The sequence below is a fragment of the Lepus europaeus genome, chromosome 1, assembly GCF_033115175.1.
Source record: "Lepus europaeus isolate LE1 chromosome 1, mLepTim1.pri, whole genome shotgun sequence".
Classification (NCBI taxonomy): domain Eukaryota; kingdom Metazoa; phylum Chordata; class Mammalia; order Lagomorpha; family Leporidae; genus Lepus; species Lepus europaeus.
In genome coordinates this window covers 38,614,684-38,620,753 of record NC_084827.1, presented here as the reverse complement: position 1 = coordinate 38,620,753, position 6,070 = coordinate 38,614,684, and the positions used below count along the sequence as shown (strand labels likewise).

At 35.7% G+C, this 6,070-nt stretch overlaps 1 non-coding gene across 1 annotated transcript; it reads right to left on the bottom strand.

Annotated features, from left to right (window-relative positions):
- Positions 1-5,712: 5,712 nt before the first annotated feature.
- Positions 5,713-5,814, bottom strand: LOC133768520 (U6 spliceosomal RNA). Its single transcript, XR_009866989.1, has one exon. It is a non-coding gene; the product is annotated as a U6 spliceosomal RNA (small nuclear RNA).
- Between the last annotated feature and the right edge of the window lie 256 nt (positions 5,815-6,070).

Genomic DNA, 6,070 nt, shown 5'->3' with positions numbered 1-6,070 from the left:
AGAGGAGGAGAGAGGAGGGGACCCATATGTGTCCTGGCTCATGCCCCAGCTGCCCCACTTCTGATCCAACTCCCTGCTAATGGCCTGGGAAAAGCAGCAGAAGATGGCCCAAGAGCCTAGGCCCATGCTGCCCACTTGGAAGAAGCTTCTGGCTCCTGGCTTCAGCCTGGCCCAGTTCCAGCCATTACAGTCATCTGGGGAGTGAAATAGGGGATAGAAGATCTGTGTGTGTGTGTACTCTAACTTTCAAATAAATAATTAAATAAATAAATCTTTAAAAAAAGAAAGGAAGGAAGGAAAACAAAGAAAAGGTTTCTAATAATACTACTGTAGACATCCAACAATGAAATCAGAGAAGTTACCAACATCTGAGATTCTTCCACATCACAGGTTGTCTTCACAATACTTCTACCCTTCTGGTTATTTCACTAAACCTAATTATTCTCACTTAAAAAGTAATAACTTATGCACAATTCATATCCCTAGCTCAGCTCTTTAGCTATACATTTCTTTAGTACATTGTTTCCCTTGCTTCTTGCAATTTTTATCACCCAAGGGCAATAGAAAATTCCTTTACTTTATATATATATATATATATATATATATATATATTCAAAATTAACAAATGTAAGTATATAACTATGAAATAATTACTAACTGCTGTGTTGTCAAATTATTTTTATGTAAACTTCATGAGTTTTGACAGTAGAAAGTATAGGTAGGCATTAGGACTACAATGGGATTTTTTTTTGTAGGCAAACGGGCTTTCATGGTCATCCTAATTATGTGGGGTTCGAGAATGGAAAAGACATAGGATCTGCTTGTACTCTTTAAGTAAGAAAAAGAAAACATACATTAAAAATTTTAAATCAATCTAAGTAGTGTGCGTGCTTAAAGATAAGTAGGTGTTGCATTTTTTAAATGAATCTTGATGTGAATGGGATGGGAGAAGGAGTGGGAGATGGGAGGGTTGTGGGTGGGAGGGAGGTTATGGGGGGAAAATGCCACTGTAATCCAAAAAGCTGTACCTTGGAAATTTATATTTACTAAATAAAAGTTAAAAAAACACTTTAAAATACAAAAAATTTATTTATTTATTTATTTATTTATTTGACAGAGTTACAAACAGTGAGAGGGAGAGACAGAGAGAGAGGTCTTCCATCTGCTGGTTTACTCCCCAAATGGCCGTAATGGCCAGAACAGGGCTGATCTGAAGCCAGGAACCAGGAGCCTCCTTTAGGTCTCCCATGCGGGTGCAGGGGTCTAAGAACTTGGACCATCTTCTACTGCTTTCCTAGGCCATCAGCAGAGAACTGGATCAGGAGAGGAGCAGCTGGGACTAGAACCAGAACACATATGGGATGCCAGCACTGTAGGCAGAGGATTAACCTACTGTGCCACAGTGCTGGCTCCAATAGGTGTTGCATTTTATATGGTGTCCTCACAGGTAAAATAATGCACAGATATGTTTTCAGATTTCCCATGCCATATATTAAAATGGTAGAGGATTTGACTGCTCTGGTGGATGGTGAAGAGTTGACGATTTATAGGTTAAGGAATGTAAGTGTGGACAACATGGATGTTAATGCCATTCACATCAGTCCAGTGCATGCCTGATGCTGCCACATACACAGTGGGTGCAAAGATCATTTATTGTCCCTGGAGGGCTCACTCTAGTAAGGTGACCAATAAAATCGAATATTTAAATAAATTGTAAGTGCCATCGAAGGCATCCATAAACATATATAAGAGCATATGTAAGAGGGAAATGTGTTTTTCGAAGCCATGGAAATGTTTCAGAGATGGTTTTTCTGCATCTAGTTGAAGGAGGGTGGAATAAAAAATATGGAGTTGATGTGTTCCCAGAAAACACATAGAATGTTCCAAAGCAAAGATGTGCCTTTACTTATGACTGCAGAGCTCATGTCGTGACAGATTGTGTATGCCAGCCTATAGATTTTGGGATTTTACTGAATGGGGTGGGGGAGCTTTTAGAAGAGAGTTATATTTGAACTTCAAGGAGTTTTCTTTTGTGATAATCCTGTGAACGGGTTATGGAGTTGCCATAACCTAAGGCAAAAAGACAATTCAGAAGGATCTTGCAGTAAACTAAGAAATAGAAAGCACCTGGATTAAAATGAATTCAAGAAATATGGAGAACGGAGAGATCAAAGAGATCTTAAGGGTGTAGAGTAAACTGAACTGGATAAAGATGACTAGAGGGGCAGGTGTTTGATGTAGCTGTTAAGAACCCTCACATTGGCCCCAGCTTCCTGCTGGTGCAGACCATGGCACTCAGCCATGAGACTGCTAAAGTAACTGGGTTCCTGCCACTCACAGGAGAGACATCGATTGAGTGCCCAGCTCTTGGCTTTAGTGAGGCCCAGCTCTGACCTTTTTCAGCATTTGGGAAATGAACCAGTAGATGGGAACTCTGTCTATCTCTCTTCCTCTCTCTGTTTCTTTGTGAAAAGGAAAAAAAAAAAAAAAAAAAAAAAAAAACAAGCAAACAAAAAAGGAAATGACTCCTATAGTTCTTCTGAGAAAAGAAGATCTTAAGCAATGGTTGTAATTTAAACAGAAAATATATGAGGAGGATCAAAATTGGGATGTAAATGGTCCTTTTAAAAGCACTGAGGCTGAAGTCAAAGAACCTACAGTTAGGTGAATATTTCCAGAGATAAACGCACATGGAAAATTCAGGATGAAATTAGGATTAACTGCTGATTAAAAATTATGCTAAGAATGTATCTTCCAGATTTTCTGAGCATTATCTGCCTCCAGCACAAATCATCTTCTATTCTGATGATTTTTGTTGCAGTTAACACATTTTCCATGTCTTTCTTTTGCATATTTTGGAGATTTTTCTAGGATTTGATATTTCCTTGCCTTCCATTCTCACCAAATTATTCTCTGCCACCCCCATATGACTGAGTCTAATCCCAAGGTTCCAGGATTTCTTTGTGTTTCTGTTCCTAATAGTTCAATCATCTCAGACCATTCTTTTGTCATCGTTCTACTCTAGATACTAACTTTTTTTCTTTCCCAAGACTAAAATAATTGTGCCTAATGATAGATGCTTTAAAATACTGATAAGAATTTCTACCTGAAAAAGTTAGGACTGCAGAAAATTAAAAGAAAACTACCTATATTGTACTCTCAGTAAACCAAGTTTCCATTTCAGTGCAAAGATGTAAATTTAAGTCAACTCAGCAAACATGTATTGAGTGCCTCCTATATGCTTGGTAAAATGGTGGACATAAATAAAATGCATATCATTGGTTGTCAAAGCCTTCAAAGTTTAATAGAGAAGGCTTTCAAGTGGATCACTGAATAGCAATTTGGGCTTTTATAAATAAATTTCTTTATTTATTTGAAGTGCAGTGCAGAGAGAAACGAGGGAGAGAGAGAGAAAGAGAGATTTCAGCATTTGCTGGTTCATGCCCCCAAAAGCCCACAAGAGCCAAGACTGGGCCAGGACTGAGCCACAGTTCTGGAACACAATTTGGTCCACCAGTGAGATGGCAGATACCCAACCACTTGAGCTGTCAATGGCTGCCTTCCAGGATACACACCAACAGGAAGCTGGATCAGATCAAAGTTGGAATTCAGGCCCAGGCACTCTGACACACAATGTGGGCATCCCAAATGGTGTCCCAATCACTGCACCAAGCACCTACTGCTGCAACTTAGATATTTTTGTTAAAAAAAAATAGGTAAGGTACCTAGACATAGCACAAGAGAAGCACTGACCAACTCTATCTCTGGAGAGAGTTCATTCAAAATGGAACTTACCCACTATGCTTCTAATTTTTTATGCATTCCTGATAATAATTTCACTTGAGCATTTAAAAATTAAAACTATATAAGAAGATTTAGAAATGTCTGCTAAATTTGTCATAAAAATCACTGGTAAGTTACCAAGAAAAGTGAAGTTCAATGGTTATTTTCATGTAATGTCCATCCTTATAATTTTTCTATGGATTGTGAAAAATGCATTCATTGAACACATTTCTTAGGGTTTCTTAGGGTTTTTGTAAATTCCAGGTTAAATTCTGTCACTGTTCTTTTGTTACACTAAAAGGACAACTTATAAATGCATTATAATCATGTGTCCATTTTTTCATGACAAGGAAAATGATTCAATTGCCATTTGTTATAAACCCATAAAAAAAGTTGTTACAGGATAACTGATTTCTCAGAACCACACCTAACTATGATATAATACAATGAAATTTAAGAAGAAAGCAGCCAAGTTTTCCACAAAAAGTACTTTAACCAAAAAGAAACTTATTATAAAGTATGACTCTATTTCATTTTAACATGTAAATGCTGTCTCATTTTGAAACTAAAAATAACAGAAAGTCAGCACAATAGTTAGCAATTAAATGACGAAATATCAGATATTTTTCAGGGACACATACATGTAGGGCTTTTTTAAAAATACCCTTGTTTGACTTCAGGAAACCTAATAACTCATTTTGTGTTTTAGATTTATAACAGAACTCTCAAATACAGTTCAAAGATTAGACATATTGGATCTTGAAATTTCAGGATGGTCATCCATTATAGCTGCAAGAAACATCTTCTTTATGTGATTGGATGTTACATAATGTACAAATGTATCTAAAATTGCATATTAAGATCCAGTATTTATAAAAAGCTCAAGAAATTCAACAACAACAAAACAAACAATCAAGTTTAGAAATGGGCAAAGGACTTGAACAGGAATTTTTCAAGAGAAGAAATTCAAATGGTCAACAGATATATGAAAAAATGCTCAGGATCACTAGTCATGAGGGAAATGCAAATCCAAACCACAATGAGGTTCCATCTAACTTCAGTTAGAATGGCTCTCATACAGAAATCAACAAAAAACAAATGCTAGTGAGGATGTGAAGTGAAAAGTGCCCTAATCCACTGTTGATGGGAATGAAGCCTGGTCCAGCCACTATGGAATGCAGTATTGGAGTACCTCAGAAATTTGATTATATACCTACCATATGATCCAGCCATCCCACTCCTGGGAATTTACCTAAACCAAAAGATATTAGCAAATGAACAAGTAATCTGTACCCTATATTCATTGCAGCTCAATTTAAAATAGCTAAGATATGGAATCAACCCAGATGTCCATCAACTATTGATTGGATAAAGAAATTGTGATGAATATATACTATGGAGTACTATTCAGCTGTTAAAAAAATGAAATCTTGTCTTTTACAACAAAACGGATGCAAGTGGAAACCATTATACTTAGTGAAATAAACAAGTCCCCAAAAGACAGATATTATATGTTCTCCCTGATCTGTGGTAACTAATAAATTACCTAAAATGAAATGTATTGGAGTTAAATGGACATTTTGAGATTGGATGGTTGTTTAGAGCCCTTGTCTCTTCTTTTAAGAGACTTTTATTTTGTCTTCATACTATTTGCTGAACTGTTTACTTAATGTAGGGTTAACTTTATGATCATTCAGTAAACTTAAAGTATATCTTAGTAAAAAATTAAGAGTGGAAATGGGAGAGGGAGGAGGAAGAAAGGTTGGAGCATGGGTGGGAGGAAGGATAGGGTGGGAGGTATCACTATGTTGCTAAATCTGTATGTAGGAGATATAATGAAACTTGTATAATTTAAATAAAATTTTAAAAAATAAAATTGCGTATTACTAATGAATATATATAATTTTTATGTATCACTTAAACTTATTTTTGAATATTCAATGCTTCACAAATTTGCAGGTCATCCTTGCACAGGGGTCATGCTAATTTTCTCTGTATATTCCAATTTTAGTACATGTGCTTCTGAAGCAAGCATTAGCAAAAATTTTAAACAAAACCACTATGTTATTTCTTATGTTACACATTTATGTTTCAAATGTAATTATACTTTTCAAATGACAACATTTACAACTATTATTTGCTATCTTATCAAATGTTAAACTAATTGTTTTTAATTTGTGCTTAGAATGTTCAATAAACATATCCTTTAATGGCTCTTATAAAACCTGTTTATATTTTTGTAAAAATCCCTCCAAAATTCATTATTTTTACCCTACAAATGAGTGGC